Here is a 19,692-nt window from a genome sequence, read left to right on the forward strand (position 1 = left end):
GCCCCTGCCCTCGGTGGCTTAGCATTAATCTGAAGGCTTAGAATACTTAAAATCGAGTTTCGATGTTTGAGGTTAGCAGAGCATGGTCAACCCCTTATGTAGCTTTGTGTTTAAACACAAACAAACAAACTTCCGTTGATATTGATTTTTACACCATTTTACTTTTATGTTTTTTTAATAAATTACATTTAATTGTGAATGTAAGTTAATGGAAAGAACTTGCAGAGACTTCGTTGACCAGTTAATTTATCACAGATCCAATTATAAGTTTTCGGTCTTTTGTTCTAAATTATATTTATGCATCACGAACAAATTAGATTGAATCATGCTGTTACGAAACGAACTTACGTAATAAAAAACTAACTTAATTAAATAATGTAAAATAAATTATTCATTTTCATGCTATTAAAAAAAAAACAACCAGTTTACCGGATTTTCAATATTACTTCTAGTTTACTTTGAATTCAATGACGATTCTTTTTTATATTTCTTGCTATCTTGGTATATGCTCCACTTTATTCCTATCTGTGTTTTACAAAATTCTATATTTACTGTGTTTTAGAAGCAAGATAGTTGGCAAGGCTTAATCATTCACGATAATCGAGTACATACCAAATCTATATACGTATTTTTATTAGTTTTTAACGTTTTAAATCAAGTATCCTGAAGCCGAAAACAGCATTTTTATTATATTTTACGAGTTAATTAATTTCTATTATAAACTTCAGTTCCCAGTTTACATTATTAGATTACGCTGTTTAAGTTTATTTTATATGTCATCAATTTTAATGGTTAGTGTTTCCTGACTGTGAACTCGAAAATTCAAAGTTCATGCCCCGTTACCGCATAACTTACTTTGGGGCCATTAATGCGCTTATAACCATCAGGATAAAATCCCACTAATTGCTCGAACAAGATTAGTCCAAGAGACGTTGGTGGGTGCTGTTGGTTAGCTACTTCCCCCTCCCTTAGACGTTTAACTCAAAATTAGGAAAGCTATAAGAAAATAGCCCTTGTACAATATTAGGGGAGGAAAATTAAAAAACCAAAACCACTATGTTAAACACGAAATGTTGTGATTTGAATTCAATATGAAATAAGTACATTTGTGTTTTCTTATAACAAAGTCACGTCAGTCTATCTGATGAATTTACCGAGGGGAATCGAACCCCTGATTTTAGCGGTGTTAATCCATAAATTTACCGCTAAACTACTGGGGGAGCTTTGAAAATAAGTGTAGGAATGCACACGCTCGCCCGACTGTGGCCATGAACCCGAGCCTATTAGGTTAAAAGCCTAACGCTCTATCAACTAGGTTATCCAGGCGTAATTACAGTTGTATCTTTGGATAATTAAAGGAATAACATTTAAAAACGTTGGTAATGTGAAGTTATGCACTGTTGTATGTAATAAGTGACACAACCTACTTGTAATAAGAAACTGATTAAAAGAGACGGGCAACTAATACAATCGTTTCGTTGTATGTTTTAACTGAAATTCTTGGTTGTTAAATACCCAGTTAAGCTAAGAATTTGGGTATATGATGTTTTCAAACTGAACGGTACCTCATACGACACATAGACAAAGTGGTCAGTTCAGGGACGTCCTATATTCAAGCATAATCGTCCCTAAATTGGATTTCCATCCAATCAATAGCAGCTTCCGTCTACTCAGTTATTCTTAACCAAATCCTGAGAGTGACTATCACTTTTATAACTCGCTCAGGAATGAGAATGTGGAGTGTGTTCAGCGACATACTGCAGACTTAAACCTTGGATCATCCAATTCGCAGATTGGCAGAATCACCATTAACCTACAGGTGACCTTTGACATTTGCTAAGTCCTCTGCATTAAACCTAGCGTCTTTGCTTTTTTATTGTTCAGTTTTGTAAAGGCTATATCAGATTGAAAAGAAAAAAGACAAAATATAAAAGTTTCTTTAGTGAAAAATTAGTTCTTCATTTTTATCACAAAGTATATCTTGAGGGCACAGCAACTTTACAAAAATAAAATTTTCTGCCCTTTCCTCTGTTTTGACACGATAAACCTTCCATTCCATGAAAAAACATAAATCCTAAAGCATTAAACTCAGTATTTTCTAAGAACATTTTATTAGTTATCCTAATATTACCCATTTTGCTCCATTCATTTACTTCAATAGTTATATAGTATGAATTTACTTTTTTATTTTTTTGAAAAAAAACAACTTGGGTATGTAAAGTATGTTGTGATAATTGTTACTGCAGTAAAATATATGATTCAGAAACTTTCAACAATAAGTTTATAAGGATCAAGCTTAATGTATCAGTGAATCCAATCAAAGTATTTTCAATAGAACCCTTATACAAATTATGATATACACACCATTCTTCAAAATTCACACATCCATGAACCATTTGCTTGTTGTGTGAGAGATATTTTCAATATAACTATTATTATTTATATACTATACTCATGTATCCATGGACCAATACTAGTTCTGTTAGAGGAGCTAAAAGACAACATTTTGTAATGACTGCACATGTATTCAGAGGCCACTTTAATAAGTACACCTGTTCTTTAACAGCGAATCATGTGACTGTAACTCAATATATAAAACACACAGAAATAATCAAGAGGTTCAGTGGTCATTTAACCAAACATTATAATGGGGAAGATGAGTGATCTAAGCGACTTTGACCATGGAATGACTGTTGGTGATGGTTCCAACATCTCAGAGACTGCTGGCCTGGGATTTTTACACACTACAATCTCTAGAGTTTACAGAAAATGAAGCAAAAAACAAAAAAAAACATCCATTGAGCGGCAGTTCTGTAAGTGAAAACACTTTGCTAATAAAAGAGGTCAGAGAAGAAAGGCTAGACTCGTTCAAGCTGACAGGAAGACCACAAATACTCAACTAACCATACATTACAAGAGTGATGTACAGAATGGCATTTCTGAACGCACAACATGTCGAATCTTAAAACAGATGTGCTGCAGCAGCAGAAGACCACCCTGGGTTCCACTCCTGTCAGCTAAGAACAGGAAGATGAGGTTACAGTTGGCACGGGATCACCAAAACTGGGCGATTGAAGATTGGAAAAACGTCATTTGATCTGACGAATCTCGACTTCTGCTGCGATATGCAGATGGTAGGATCATAATTTGGCGTAAATAGCATGAATGCATGGATACATCTTGCCTTGTGTCAACGGCACAGACTGAGGGTGGTGGTGTAATGGTGTGGGAAATCTTTTCTAGGTACACATTAATACTTGCTACACATTCCTTTAATACCAATTGAGCATCATTTAAATGTCACATCGTACTTTAACATTGTTGCTGACCATGTGCATCCGGTTACTTCTAGCAGGATAATGCGCCCTATCACAAAGCACGCATCATCTCAAGCTGGATCCACGAACATAACAGTGACTTCAGTGCACTCCAATGACTTACACACTTTCCAGATCTTAATCCAATAGAACTCCTTTGGGATCAGGTGGAACGTGAGGTTCGTAACATGAATGTGTGGCCGATAAAAATCCCTAAGGAATGTTTCCAACACCTTGTTAACTCCATGCCGCGAAGAATTCAAACTGTTCTGGGGCCAAAAGGGGGTTCTATCCGATACTAGATAGGTGTACCTAATAAAGTGGTCACTGAGTGTATTTCACAATAAAAGAAATATAACTAATTAATAATTATAGGTTCTTCTTCAGGTGTGATAAACGTCACCAAAATTGTAAGTAAACTAAATTATTGTATTTCTATAACTAATAAAAATCAGTTCTGTCTAGAACAGAAATATATAATAAAATAAGTTGTTTCAAGAGTTTCGTTGTTACCTGTTTATTTCTACGCATTCCTGTTCACTAAATAGTAACTGTTATCAAAAGCATTCTAGCATTATACTTAGATTATCAACAACTAAGAAACTATAAAATTAATTATATATATTGTGGGTTAAGACGAGGTAAAACAGCATCATTACTTAAACCATTAGAATATAAGATACTTAAACCTTAACTGTTCCTTCTATGTTAAGAGTGTGAAATATTAATAAAGTGTGATAAAAGCGTTGGCATAAACTGTATATAAGTGTGAGAATATTGCGTCGAGAAACATTTTAATTAAAAAACAATCTTTTAGCAAAAACATAAAAGTATGGATATAAAACACGGTAAATTGTCCAGCATTCGATTTTAAACTTACTTTATTATCTCATCAATAAAAAAATAGACCCGTTAGGCCTAACGTTTCATCCACTTGGAGCGCCACTGTTGAAAAGCCGTATGAAACCTGGAAACGCCCAACAATCGATCACCTCTAAGATACACTTGCTAAATTAAAGAGCATCATGCTCGCCAGTTTTAGTATTATACATCTTAATAAATCAATGATGTTGCCTCTGATTGCGCCACCTGTCGTAGATTTCTATCCCAGGAGGTAGGTTTCTGGTTCTAGGGAGGTAATTCCTGAAAATCTATTTAATATATATTTCATTACATTTGTTATTTTAATTCAGTTATAAGTTCCGAGTATATTACTAACACTGGTTGCCTTGGAAACTTGACACCTCGTATGTTTAGATATATAATACAGTAGAATTAATTATACCTTTGTGATTATGGTAATTTTAGCTTGAGGTTAAAAAAATAACACCTTTCTTCCTCCGAATACAAACAAATTTTTATTGGTAAATGATTACCAAACTAAACTGAGATGAATTATTACACAGGAACAATCAACTACGAGGCTTTGAAACGTGGATATTTCTAAGAAATGATTATTATGATTAAAGCGTTGTATCGTGAAAGTTTACTTCTAAATGTTCTCCATATATGCAAGCAGCCTCCCAGTAGCACAGCGGTAAGTCTGCGGACTCACGCTGTTAGAAATTGGGTTTCGATACCTGTGGTGGGCAGAGCACAGATAGCCCATTGTGTAGCTTTGTGCTTAATTCCAAACAAAGAAGCCCTCTGTTGGTACAGCGGCTAGTCTTCCGATTTACAACGCTAAAATCAGGGTTTCGATTCCCATCGGTGGACTCAGCAGATAGCCCAATGTAGCTTTGCCGTAAGAAAACACACAAGACACAAACCAAACAAAGAAACGTGCAAGCATTAGTCATGTAATATGGAAGGTTGGCCAAAATGAAAATATTATCCTCTGAAATTTTTTAAAATGATGTATTTTACATTACAAATATACTATTATTACAACAAAATAGATTTCTGTTAATTAACCTTTTCTATTTACACCTACCTTTCGTGTTTATAATATGTTATTTTAGTAAATAGTGCTCTCAGAACATGTATTTCTTCTACACGTATTTAAGAGTTCGCCTTTGAAGCACATTTATATCTTACACTTTAGTACAAATATCCAATAATACCCTAGTGGATCAGCAGTAAACATGAGAACTTATAACTAAAATTCATGGTTAGATCCCTCCAACGAGTAGAGAGTAAATAATCTACTGTACACTTTTGCTTTTTAAAAGAAAAAAAAACTAGTAAATTTCCAAGAATAACTTTTATGTTCATTATTTATATTGTTTCCTATTATTTATTGCTTTTATCAAGATGTTTTATCAATTTATATTGGAGTAATTTTTGTTGTCGTTGTTTTTTATCGTTTGAATAAAAGTGTTAGTGAGTGAATAAATATCTTGTATTTTCACTTCACTCGTTCGAATAGAAAAGTTAATATTTTATACATCAATCTATCCTTGTAAAGGTTACACTGAATTTAACTTTAAGAATGTATGCTTCGCACATTTAACTGGTTGTAGTGTACATGGATAATATTAAGGATATGAGCATCCTGATTTGTGAGAATGAACTAATAAAAAACACTTACGCTGACAATATACGAAAAAAAACACACATTAGAACATGGATGTATGTCAGCAAAATCTACACTTAAACAACTGGCTACCTCCAAAGTTTCAGTAATATTCTTCGGTTTTCAGCAAAAAACTTCTGTAGTGTGAAGACAGACAAAGCTCACCATCTGTCAATTCAGCAAAACTTCGAGGCCTCGAGTTATGAGTTAAGCTCAGAAAAGACTTGGCTTTAAAACCGCAAAGATGACGCCAACAGACTAGGATAAGTGAAAAAAAAATCGTTCTTACTGTACATAAAACATCGGCTTAATGTTTAAGTGGTACAAAGTGTGTCAATTGTAATCCAAACAGATATTCTCAACTCCGTGTATCTCTGAGTCCCACCTTAACTGCCGATTTCTTTGAAACGAGCGTTATCTATAATTGCTTAAAAATATCACTAACTACAAAACTTTCGACGTGTGTCGTAGCAATCGATTAGTGCGAGGAGAAACTGTTCATTTTATGGATAAATGTGTGTGTGTATTTGTCAGTTCATTGCTTTTTGTAAGATATAATAATTTTTACTTCGATATTTTTTATATATTATAGAAAATAAAAGATTAATCTAAGTACATAACTGTTTTCCATGGAAAAATCCTTAACGTTGCGCCAGTATTTACGTAAGTTTTCCTGATATCACAGTTTGTTTTCTAGGATCTTCGGGGTGTTTGTTTGTTTAAAAATTTTGACGCAAAACTGCACAACGGTACTTGCAAAAACATCGGGCCCTAATTTCACACTGACAGACTAATAGCAAGGCAGCTAATCAAGAGCACCAACCGCCATATCTTGGCTGATGAAATAGTATTCTACAGTCACTCTTATTACATGCCTACGGTTACAGAATGCCTTTTTGTGAAAACGAATCAAGAACCAAGCATTTTTGGGCTCACAATCAAAGGAAGTTAACCAGCAGTCCACACCTGGCTTTATGATCTTACATGCTAAAGATTTAATAACTCACATTTCAAACACATTAAGGACTATATATTATTACTAATTTGTATTTACCCCTCAATGGCTCAGGGGTCAGTCTGAAAGTTTATAATGTCAAATATCGGGTTTAAATGTGTATATGGGGATAACAGCACAGATTTTCTGCTGTGCAGCTGTGAGTTTACCATCCAAACAACAAGCAACTTTTTTTTACTGCTAGTAATTTGTTTGTTTGCTTTGAATTTCGCGCAAAGCTACAGGAGGGTTATCTGCGCTAGCCGTCCCTAATTTAGCAGTGTAAAACTAGAGGGAAGGCAGCTAGTTATCACCACCCACCGCCAACTCTTGGGCTACTCTTTTACCAACGAATAGTGGGATTGACCGTCATATTATAACGTCCCCACGACTTAAAGGGCGAGCATGTTTGCTGCGACCGGGATTCGAACCCGCGATTCTCAGATTACGAGTCGAACGCTTTAACCCACCTGGCCATGCCGGGCCTTACCGCTATTAAGGTAAATATTGCGAGTTAAGTAATAGGAAACAGTATCAATATTGTAATACAGAAATTTAATGTTTTGTTCTATTTCTTGCTGTAAGTCTTTGCAAAATAAATTAAGATTGTTAGATATTTATTTACTTTTTACAATATGTTTCTCATGTATATTGAACGTATTTTTCAACTTCATAAAACCAGTCATATAATTTAATAAGCAAGTGTGAACAACTAGAATACTCACCAAAGCAAACGAATTGAAAACCAAAGCTACTTCTCATTAAACATTAGTATTAGGCCTATTATATATTTCAACACAGCATTGAATATCTATTAATATCTATTAATTTAATTACACTCATGCTTCTCCAGCTTCAGAATGGTGTTTACACAATAACAATTGTTATTTTAACAAATGTAATAGTGTTACAACCACTACTGTGTTTGTCCCATCCGGTTTGATGAGTTCTTGTTTGAGAAAAACGCGTCGTCGACAATCAATACCCTATTCGACTGTGTTTAAAAATTTTAATAGACTGCAACTGCCTGTTGAATGGAGAAGAGACAACGTTCTGATTTCTAAGTTAAGGTCTTCATCAGGTCACAAACCTCAATATAGTAGACGAAATGTTGTCCCCATTTCATTCAACAGCCAGCTGCAGTCCACCATTAAAATTCCTGAACTTCCTATGTCCATTCTGCTTAAAGTTCCATAGTTAAAGTTTAATATGTAGCTAACCTATCGCTTAGTAGCAGCTATATGTAGGAAATAAAGGCAAGGCTGCATAAGTATTATTATTACAACTATTGAGATTGTTTTTTTATAAAGTCCAACATCTACAGAAAAAAACACTTGTTAATGTTTAACTAAATCATTGGCCAGGTGCTTAAGACACTCGACTCGTAATCCGAGGGTCGTGGGTTTGAATTCCTGTCACACCAATACCTTTCAGTCATGAGAGCGTTATAATGTGACGGTCAATCCCACTATTCGTTGGTAAAAAAGTAGCCGAAGAGTTGGCGGTGGGTGGTGATGACTAGCTGCCTTCCCTCTAGTCTTACACTGCAAAATTTGGGACAGCTAGCGCAGATAGCTCTCTTATAGCTTTGCGCGAAATTTGAAAACAAACAAAACTAAATCATTTTACATCGAATCAGGTTCGACCTTGATGGTTGCCTAGGGCAACAAATATTCAAAGTGTCTGGTATGAGTAGGAACGCAACCATCTCTGACTTTACTTCAAATAAACCAGGAAGTTGACCTCAGTTGCAGAATTTTTTTATAATTAGCAAGCTTATTTTTATCCATCAAACAAGAATGTGAAGTGAATAACCAGATCACTTCCGGGGCACTTGAGAGTTTAAAGGATTCTTTTGTTCTCCAAATTTGGAAATGTTTGCTTCTTTACATGTTCCACCAAAAACTGTTAAAAAGTATTTCGTTTAAATGAAATCACCCTATTAACGTGCATGAAAACGCCAAACGGTTTTCCAACGCCATTTATGAACTGAATCTTCTGTTCGTTACGTGAACATGATGCGAACCATAAAGATAAAAATGGCATCTTAATTTTCCTTTCTTCTTTTTTTTTTTTTTTGCTTTGCAGCGTACAAGGTGGGACGTGTCGCGTTTTCCAAGTAATAGTTGATAACCTTGTACGTTTAACATTGTGAAGTGAGAAGAAGGATACCATTCAAAGAGATGAATGGCTATGCTGTCAACAGTCTTTCGTGTTGTATACTGTAACATAAGTGACATTGGTAGTAGTTAGTTAAAATATATATAATGATGTTTTATTTTAGGATAAAAATGTTTTTGTGTAATATTGTCTTTCCCCATGAAAATATCTATGTTTCAGAGAAAAGTACCAAACCTTTAAAACGTTTCTGAAAGGATCGTGCCTAGTTTAATCACATCATATCCAATCGATCGATAATATTAGCCTTTATAGCATTTTTCGCGTGACGTGTCCTAGTGGCACACTTGAGTCACTCTCTTACACAAGATATGTGACAAGAGGAAGAAACTTAATCTCCTCAGATTATAACTTAGACAGATATGAAATAAGGAGTCCCGAGATCACTAGAATAGCTACAGTTTTAGATAGCATATAACACAACACAAAGTTTAATTTTTAAAAAATAACAGCCCACACACAACGTTTCGCTGAGTTTAACTCAGCACTATCAAGTTAAACAAAACATAAAGAATAAATCAAACACAAACAGTCCGTAAGCTACTCCAGGGCAGTCTGCGCTAGCCGTCCCTAATTTAGTTAGAGGGAAGGCAACTAGTCATCATCATTCCCCGTCAACTCTTGGGCTACTCTTTTACCAACGGGTAATGGGATTTACCGTTATATTATAACGTCCCCACAGCTGGAAGGGCGATCACAGGGATTCGAACCCGCGACCCTCAGATTACTAGTCGAGTGTCTTAACCACCTGGCCATGCCAGACCTTGTGTTTTGTGGAAATACGAGAGAGTACCTGGGTGCTTATCTGGCAGCTTGATAAGAGTGTATTAGATTTTTTTCACCTATTTAAACGAAAAGAATGCTTTTCATAAATTAAATTTTTGAGTGTTTAAGGTTCTTACAGATCTGCAAATGTTTATAAGCAAGTAAAACATTCATGCTTATTGAGTCAAATGTCTAGACTCCTTCCTGATTCGCAAATATATTTACCATTACATCAATTATATTTATCGCGTATTATAATTTATCTTGGAGGAGTCTCCTATTTATTTTGTTACGATTTCCAATAGCTGGAAATTTAAATTTTAATTTAAAAGTTAAGTGAATGTTGATATGCACTAAATTTATAACAATTGCTAGTAAGACTGATACACATAATTTTGTTTTTAACACAAATATATTTTAATATACAATATAATTTATAATAACGGTTAGTAGAAATGTTTATATACAAGAGTTATATAAACGTACAAACAATACTGAATCTGGTCTGGAATTGAATATTTTATCGACGTTTCACGATGAGCGAATTTTGTGTTGAAATTGTTACACTTCACTTCGTAAACAAGTTGACTTTTCTCCGACGAAGATAATCAATGTCCTCGTAAAAATACCAACATCCGAAGTTAATTCACTGAAGTTACACGATTTGTAATGTTCGAAATCTATAAACGTTCTTGGTCAAATATCTGGAGTTTTCCGATTAATAAGCATTTCTCAATTTATAGCTTCCTAGGTTTACAGTATACGGACCGTAGAGAATTAACAATATTCTATTGTTTCTCAGCGTCTTGTGATGGCAAGCTTTTATATTCATTAAGCGAGATTCTCGAAAATTCTCTTAGCAAAAATATTCGAAGATACGTTAGTGTTTGCTTAAAACATAAATTTTTGCCTCTTACACTCGAAAATCATTTATAACGTTAGACAACGGCACAGGACTTGCGCAATATACATTTAACAATATAAGTTACACGTATTAAACTGAAACAAACATGTATATTAAAATAAAAGTATAACAGTAAATCCGTTACACATAATATATTACATTTGCTTCTATGTGTTTTTGCATTTGTACTTTTTAAAAGCATGTTATCAAATGTTCAGTCAGGTTTTGATAAAATTGTATATTGGTTTTTGTTCATATATAAACTATTGAAATAAGTGATGTGGGTTTTTCTTATGTTTCTGAACACTCATCGTTGCTGTAAAACTCAGAATACTTTTTTAAAGAATTGGACAGGTTCGCTCCTATCACTCTTCGTAGTCAGATTGGTCTAACTTAATGATTCAGAACAATATCTGGATTAGGAACCTGCAACGGTTCTTTATAATTCCTGTACAAAGATAACTTCCCTCCACCGTATGTTTCTAGATAAACTTCTAGAATTCACAGCAACTTTAACTATCTTTTAATATCTTGAACCAGATTGAACAAAGAGTTAATATAGCTATGCACCACTATTTTCTGTCTATGGTATGAGGGTAATGCTTTACCAGGCCAAATTCGTTGTAATCATTTTACAGACACCTAAATGAACCATCTTCCACCATGAAGATCACTAAGAGGAAAGTACAAATGGTTCACTTCCGTTCGTAAACGTTTTAGCTTCTAAAGATCAAAGGAAGTTTATTACTGAACTATGTATAAAGTCTACTCACTTGGAGTTACGTATCAGACGGTGTACCGTACGTGATATCAAATAAAAATATAGCACTATAAAAACACCGTACTGTAACAAATATGTGGTATTATAGAATACTCTTCCATCGCAAGTAACATAACGTTATAAAAACATTATCATTACAAAATCGCAACATTATTGCAAACTGCTATCATGGTAAAGAGATGACATTAACAACGCACTTTCCAATAACAAAAACAAGGTATTATAAAAACACTCCACCATAACAAACACATTGCATTATTATTAAGAAAATAGAGTAGTAAAAACGTTCTATCGTAACAAACACATAACATTATAAAAATACCCTACCATATTAAATACCTGACCCTATTATAAAAACACTACAGTAACAAAAATATGGCACTATTATAAGAACACTCTACCATAACGCTTAAATTATTTGCAATATTTGAAATAAATTAGAAATGAGAAAATATAAACTATTTGAATCGTTTACCAAAATCAGAAAAATATATTTTAAATAAGTTAATGATATATAAGTCTGAAAATTAAAGCAAACACGAAAACATACAAAATCATGGAAACAAAAGCACCGTATAATGTGCCTTACCTTACATTTCTGGCTTTACTAAGATTTTAATAACATGAAACTAGATTTTATTAACACACCCACACAAGCCTTTCCTTGTTAATGAACCTTAAAAACACCTGTTATAATTTTAACTGTAGCAGCCGAAGTTCCAAACCATGAAAATTAATTTGCCATTAGAAACTTCAGAGAAAGCTACTCTAATATGATTTATAATATATATTAATAAGCACCCATTTATACCCTTCTATCTCTACAAATTTGTTCTGATGCAAATAAATCCCTTCAATACCTATGGACTGGTTTGCTAGACGGCCATTCGAAATATTTGATAGTTTAAGTTTGAATTCTTTCTAGTTTTACGTTAAACTCAATAATTAACTTCTGCAAGACTTTCTATGCATAATTTTCTTTTTTCCAATAAAGTCGATGTCACATGACCTTTGAGACATTCAAAACTTTCTTTAAGATCTTGTTTGGAACTTCATTGAACCGGTTACTGTCATATTGCTAAATTCAGTTTGATGCATTATTCTCCGAAACTGATCTTGTCAAGAAACTTATGTATAGTTTCATCAGATAGTTATATTGTATATAAAGGACTGCTTTGTGAATACCAAATGGAACAAAATCATTTTCGCAAGCCAGTGCCATATTCCTACTGGTCAGCTAAAGATAAAAAAGGTAAGTGTTTCGTGAACGTAGTTTTTCCAGTATCAGAAATAGCATTCGATTTTGAAGAAAGGAGATTTGTCTCAAACTTGGAAAAACCAAGACATGCTTGTTGAGTCTTTGTTTTACACTCCATTATTATTGTTTAGTTTTATTTTTGTTGTTGTTTTTGTATCCACTTTATTTTTATTTTCTTTTTTTCTGATTAAATACTTTTGTTTTCTCTTTATTTAATTTATTTGTACTTAAAACAATTCCTCTCTAACTGTCCATCACTTTAATAATCACGCAATACACTTCAATTAATGAAGTGTTTTATTTTGTTTACGTTTCTTCACTATGGTTTACCTGCAAGAAATTATTTTACCCATCCTTCCACGTAGTAAGTTCTAGAACCTCTCATTTTTTGCTAAGATCAGGTTACGATGTACTACCTCTATCTTTTACTTACCCAGATTACCATAATAAAATGCATTTGGATACCATTGGTTATGTTTTAGTTATTGTGGAAGCAGCAGTGATTTTTCTCTTCAATTCGGTATGTCTGCTGGCTTACAACACGAGAACTAATAGACAAAATACAGGTAGCCTCTTATGTAGCTTTGTGCGCAACTTCACACAACCCTTAATATTGTCCCCTGCTGGTCCAGTGGTAAGTCTACGGATTTACAACACTAAAATGAGGGGTTTGATTCCCAGATAGTCTAATGTGGCTTTGCTATAAAAAAAAAACACACACACACCCTTAATATCATTTCTCTATTATACTCGTAATAAGATATTATCCAATAGACACCTGTACATTTTGGAAAGAACTTAAGTAAAAAAGGAAGAGAACCAGAGAGGAAGTACAAAATACTTCTGATTAACTCCGAGAAATTATTTGTTGAACACTAAATATTTTCCTAGATTCCACTAAGACTTCTTGAACTTCGCTACGCTGGTCTAAGCATCTAGACAAATTATTCATGGCCTGGTCCGTCAGGTACTGTTGATAATGTCAGCCAATTTTGAGCAGATCAGCCAAGGTCAAAGATAAAAACACGAAATTGTTAGGAAGAGGTTTCTGATCATGCCTTAACAAATGCAACTGGAAGAGGTCTGGACAATGAACTACAGTGATCGGTACCCAGTATTGAATAACGCCGTCGGAACTAGCCAGAGATGAATTATGGTAAACGAACCGTCTCTGCCAGACAACTTTCAAAAAGCATGTTCACCATTTTATCCAGCACGTGATTTGTCATGGACAAATCAGGAGTTTTTTCTGTTGTTATGAGAGGAGTGTTGATAATTTACACCAATCTGAACCTCATGTTTGATATTTATCAAACCTTAGGGACTGTAACTGCTAGACATGAGGTATTGCCCTACTGGCTTTGACTCTTCAGTCTTCCTGAATAACTGTTATTACAATATGATAAATTTTCCTAGCTACAAGTAGCAAAAAGTAGTGACGTGAAATACATTTTGCGTCACTAATTCAACGATTCAATAAAGGAAGGTTTAAATTACTTCCTCAATACGTTTAATCAGGTTACTGCATGGAAATTTAGGCCCATAAACAAACGATACAGTGTCTCCTGTTTGTTTAATGTCCTAAAATACTGGTAACCTGACTGGAAAAAGATGGCTCTTATCATGGTTGATGACATAATTAGATATATAAAAAAGATGTAGCAGCAGATATTGGCTGAATTATAGTTATTTTAGGTTTAGATGTCCTACTACTGTCATATGTAGTAGTAATACCTATGCACCAGTTGAAATACAGGTATCTGATGAAGCTATACATTGTTAACCATAAAAAAGATAAGAGAAGTGTACTGTAAGGATATATATATATGTAGACTGTAACACTAAAGTTGTGTCTAATAAACAAATAATGTTTCATGGTGGACTACTGTTACTAAATTCTTTATTACCATCTACTAATTTTATGATTTAAGTAATGCCTTTAACCCGGTTATTTCTTGCACAGAACCAAGTCACACGTGCTCAAACAGTTGTATTTTAAGAGAAAAATACATTTCAGTTATGGTTTAAAATATGGCAGACATGCCACGTATAACGACTTGGGTAATAATCACAATACATGAGAAAGGAGTAACTGAAACTAGTGTTACTTTGGTTACCCCGAGCTAATCGAGAAAGACACTGTTACCAAAACGCCTGATCAAATTTGTGTAGACGTTATAAGAACCAGTTAGTAGAGAAACATCGGGACACTACTTGTGGGTTTCAGTAATGTATTTGTTGAATCTGATAGTTGGCTTAGAGGAACGAAAACAGTCCAGCATCATATAAGCAGCAGAGATGCACCTACTATAAAATAACCACAATGCTGCCTTCCTAGGAACTCCCTTGATATACCTAGAACTGAAACAGATCAGACGCTAAAGAGCAAAATATTTTCAACCTTCAAGGATCATGTCGTAAAGCTTAAGTAAGCTTATGAACAAACCTAGGGCTAAGAAGAGGATGTTTGGAGCTGTTTAATTTTCCTTAGAATATGTTGCATTTTCAGAAGAAAAATTAAATTTGTCTAATTTCTAGTATATAGCTTGTTAAATCCAGGTAAGATCATATGTCAAATTCAGAATGAAGTATTACTTCCTACATCTAGTCCATTAATGAAAATTTTAAGCGGTATCATATTCCAGTTCACATTTACTCTTTAATCAGCCACAGAAAAAAAAAAGTGATTAGTGTATGTAATATAGAACTTTTATATGACACACCTGCAGTGTCAGCTTTGGCATTTTAACATGAACAACCTTCACACAGAATTATCTTGATCAAGATGAACCTTCAGTGTCAGTCTAGATTAAGCCTAATTAAAGGTTTGCAGATACATGTTTTTTATCAGTTTGTTTTTTGGAAGTGAATGGGGGTAGAGGATAAGAAATTAATCAAAGAACTCAAGTCACACGTGAGAGGTCATTAAAGTCAAGAACTTGCAAGTCTGTTAACAGTCGTTTTAGCTTTAGCAGAATCCGAGTGTTTCGATTTTAATCTTGCAGATTTACTCTCAGCAAATGGGCTACGTGGACGGAAATCTAACATTAACAGATATAATATTTTACTGTTTTTATAATGGCTTTTGGTAATATTACATGAATAAAATTATATAGTCAGGCGAAGGTGATTTAAAACGAAGGAATACACAAATACCAAGTCTTGATTTAATCACTCTCAGATATTGTTAAAACCATTACTTTACACTCTACTACAGTTACACCCTATCATTAGGTAAATAAAATAGGTATGGAAATGTTATTATATAGATTCTGAAACTGCATAATGTTGAAAGACGGCCCTTCATATAGTACAGTTTATGTTGTTTAGATACTTAAATTAACTAGAAACTAAAACAATATAATTGTGAAAGAAAAATGTTACGTAACTGACTTTATTATGTTATGTGATTATGTATTTCAGAACTTGTGGATTAAGTAACATATATCACGTGATAGTAAAGGTAGCTTAACCCCGTTAAGGTGTATTATTTTTTTGTTTTACGGGCCCGGCATGGCCTAGCGCGTTAAGGCGTGCGCTTCGTAATCTGAGGGTCGCGGGTTCGCGCTCGAGTCGTGCCAAACATGCTCTCCCTCCCAGCCGTGAGGGCGATATAATGTGACGGTCAATCCCACTATTCGTTAGTAAAAGAGTAGCCCAAGAGTTGGCGGTGGTTGGTGATGACTAGCTGCCTTCCCTCTAGTCTTACACTGCTAAATTACGGACAGCTAGCACAGATAGCCCTCGAGTAGCTTTGTGCGAAATTCCAAAAACAACAACATTTTTATTTTTAAAACGATTTCGTCAAATGAAGTTAAAAGTAAAGAAAAGTATTTTTAGCTTAACGTGATTTTTTAACTTACTTATCTCTTTAATTTCTACAAGGAAGATTTCGAAAGTGACTGAATAAAATTCACGAGTTTTACGTACAACAGTGTATCTTAATTTCCCGATTAGGTTCATTTGATCGAAACGTTGGCCAGACCAATTAATTACTGTTAAAATTATTTTAACTATTTCTTTACATTTTCATATTTTATCACACAGCACTACATTAGTGTCGAATTTTCTTATTTTATTAAACTATAACACACTAGTCTTGTATTTTCAGATTTTTTTCACTCTGTACCACATTAGTCTCGTAATTTCATACTTTACATTCTGTAACACATTAGTTTTGTATTTTTACATTTTGACACACTGTAACAAATTTGTTTATTACTTGCGTTAATTGTATTCCTTTACTTCATAGGTATCAAATGTAGTTGAGAAATGGAACGAAAACGAAAATTTTCTCGGTCGCCTGAAATTAATCATTTGGAACTAATTCATTGTAAGGGTCAACATTGCTATATCTGGTAAGTCTCGGCCGAGTGTGGTCCAGTAGTTGCGTGTCAAACAATAGATATCCTGGTCCTTCGTTTGGGTCTTAACAAACAAACAAAAAACTAAAAAGGCATCTTAATCCTCACGTTGGGGCTATGGGTGAGTTGTAAGGGTGACTTTTCAGTACACTATTCGGCTACACTAGAATAGCCCAATACCTAGCAGCGAGTTTTCTACCGACTAGCTGTTTTTTGTCTAGTATATCTTCAGGAAAGTCTAACGTAGACAGTCCTTAAGTCACTTAGTGTACATATTCAAAAACATTCAAAAACATTTGCGGTGTGCGTGAGTCGGTTTTACGTAGGTAGGAATAAAGTGTTTGTGAAATTGTGTTGGCTTTTTTCATTTGTAGTAGTAATTTGTTTAGTTGCGTCTCGTGTGTCTTTGTTGGATTTGTGTGTATTGGTTTAAATTTGTTCGTGTCTGATAGGATGTTATTCATTTTTTGGATGTATTCATTCGTGTTCATTATGACTATAGCGTTACCTTTATCTGCTTTTAGAATTTTTATGTTTTTGTCTTGTTTTAGGTTTTTAATGGAATTAATATCTCTTTTTGTAAGGTTGTTTTTTAGTTTTCTGTTTTGTGAAATTATGTTGATGGTTTTGTGAGAAAATTCTTTGAAAAAATCGTTTAAGATGTTGTTTTCAGGTGTTTCTGGAAAATATAAATTTGTAATTTTACCTGGGAAGTTTGGCTGTTGGATGTCAATAAAATTATCTAAGTTGTTTTCTTTCTGTTGGTTGTTTTTGGTTGTTTCCTTGTTTTTGTTCTCTGTAGAAAGTATCACAAGTCTCCTGGCTAGGTCTTCTAAACATGTTTTGATTTCTATGGTTGGAATGTACCTAGGTGCTATTGCGAAGTTCAGTCCTTTGTTAGGTAGATGTATCTCGTCTGTGTTTAATTGTCGGTCGGATCTGTTAATTATGAGGTTAGTCAACGGTTTGTCGTTTTGGTGTCTTTTCTGTTGTTTGCTCACGCACACCGCAAATATACGGCATCCCCAAATCTCATAAACCAGATTGTCCATTACGATCAATAATGTCCACATATGAATCTTTTAATTACAATCTTGGTAAATACATAGCATGGGCATTCTCCAAATATGTAACATCAGCCAGCTCATTCATCAAAGACTTTTTTAATTTCAAGTCTAATCTTAATCAACTTAATCATAAAGCCTTAATGGCCAGTTTCGATGTTATATCCCTCTTTACAGAAGTTCCAACCACTGAAGCCTGCAAGATAGCCTTAGAACTCTATATCCGAGACCCTAACCCAACTATAAAATTTCCCAGTAACCAGTTAGCAACCCTCATAGAAGTCACCACGATAAAGACAAACTTCATGTTCAACAACCAAAACTATATACAAACAAATGGCCTAAGCATGGGCAACCCAGTATCACCAGTTCTAGCCAATATTTTTATGACACAAGTTGAAACACAAGCAATTAACACAGCATTACATCCACCACTATACTGGTACAGATATGTAGATGACACGGTTGCGGGATTCAATTCTACAGAACACATACTTAATTTTTTCAATCACATTAACTCTATACATCCTAACATTAACTTCACATGTGAACAGGAAGAAAGCAATCAAATATCATTTCTGAAGCTCAAAATTACAAGAACCGACACACAATTCAAAACAGAAATCCACCGAAAAATCACCCATACTGGACTATACATTCCTTGGGACTCAGCACATGAAACAAAACAAAAACTCATCATACTAAGAAACCAAATAAACACAGCCATAAAACTATGCTCACCAGATAAAATTAACGATGAATTAGACAAAATAAAACAATACTTCATCAACATCAATAAGTTTCCTCCACAAACCGTAGAAAACATTATACACACACACCTAGACAGAAAGCAAAATCAACCAACAAAAGTAAATATATCTCACGGATCAAAAAATCACGAAACCATATACTGCTGCATACCATATATTCCCGACATCAGCAGACAAATAACCAACATTTGGCAAAAAACTAGTAACAAAATATGACATTCCAGTTAATACCAAATTTATTCAAAAAACCAGACACAAAATTGAGGTCTATATTATGTAAAAACTATACTGACAAACACCATACCAACATTATTTATAAAATACAATGTGATAACTGCCACGACTTCTATATTGAAGAAACAAGTAGAAAAATGGAAATCAGATTCAAAGAACGTAAAAAAGTCACCTTCACACGTTTTCGAACACTGCAAGTCAAATAAACACAACATAACCATAGAAAACACTCAAATACTAAATAAAGAAACAAACATAAACAAACGCAAAATTAAAGAAGCCTTACTTATACAACAACTTAAACCCAAAATAAACCAATATAAAGGAACGCCTTTATACCTATATTAAAATAATAAAATAAATAAAATTATATATTCAAACATCTACCACCGCCCTCTACATTCCGACACTCAGTTACACAACCCCTTTCAAACATGTGGTCAGCTTTCGGTCAGTTACCTTTTTCTTTGTGAACCTGACGATGACCGAAGAAGGTCGAAACGTTGTTCGCTCTTCTACGTAAAATATTTTCTCAACCCAAACGAGCC

At 34.1% G+C, this 19,692-nt stretch overlaps 1 long non-coding RNA gene across 15 annotated transcripts in view; it reads left to right on the forward strand.

The window, feature by feature from the left end:
• The window catches only part of LOC143246369 (uncharacterized), a 372,922-nt gene that overhangs the window by 181,447 nt on the left and 171,783 nt on the right, over positions 1 to 19,692 (forward strand). For 13 of the 15 annotated variants that reach the window (XR_013025939.1, XR_013025938.1, XR_013025931.1 and 10 more), the window contains one exon: positions 16,965 to 17,070. The exons of the other annotated variants lie outside the window; for them this stretch is intronic. This is a non-coding gene — a long non-coding RNA (uncharacterized LOC143246369). The remainder of the gene's footprint in view (positions 1 to 16,964; positions 17,071 to 19,692) is intronic. 15 annotated transcript variants of the gene reach the window in all.

This window comes from Tachypleus tridentatus, chromosome 3 (genome assembly GCF_004210375.1).
Source record: "Tachypleus tridentatus isolate NWPU-2018 chromosome 3, ASM421037v1, whole genome shotgun sequence".
NCBI classification, from domain to species: Eukaryota; Metazoa; Arthropoda; class Merostomata; order Xiphosura; family Limulidae; genus Tachypleus; species Tachypleus tridentatus.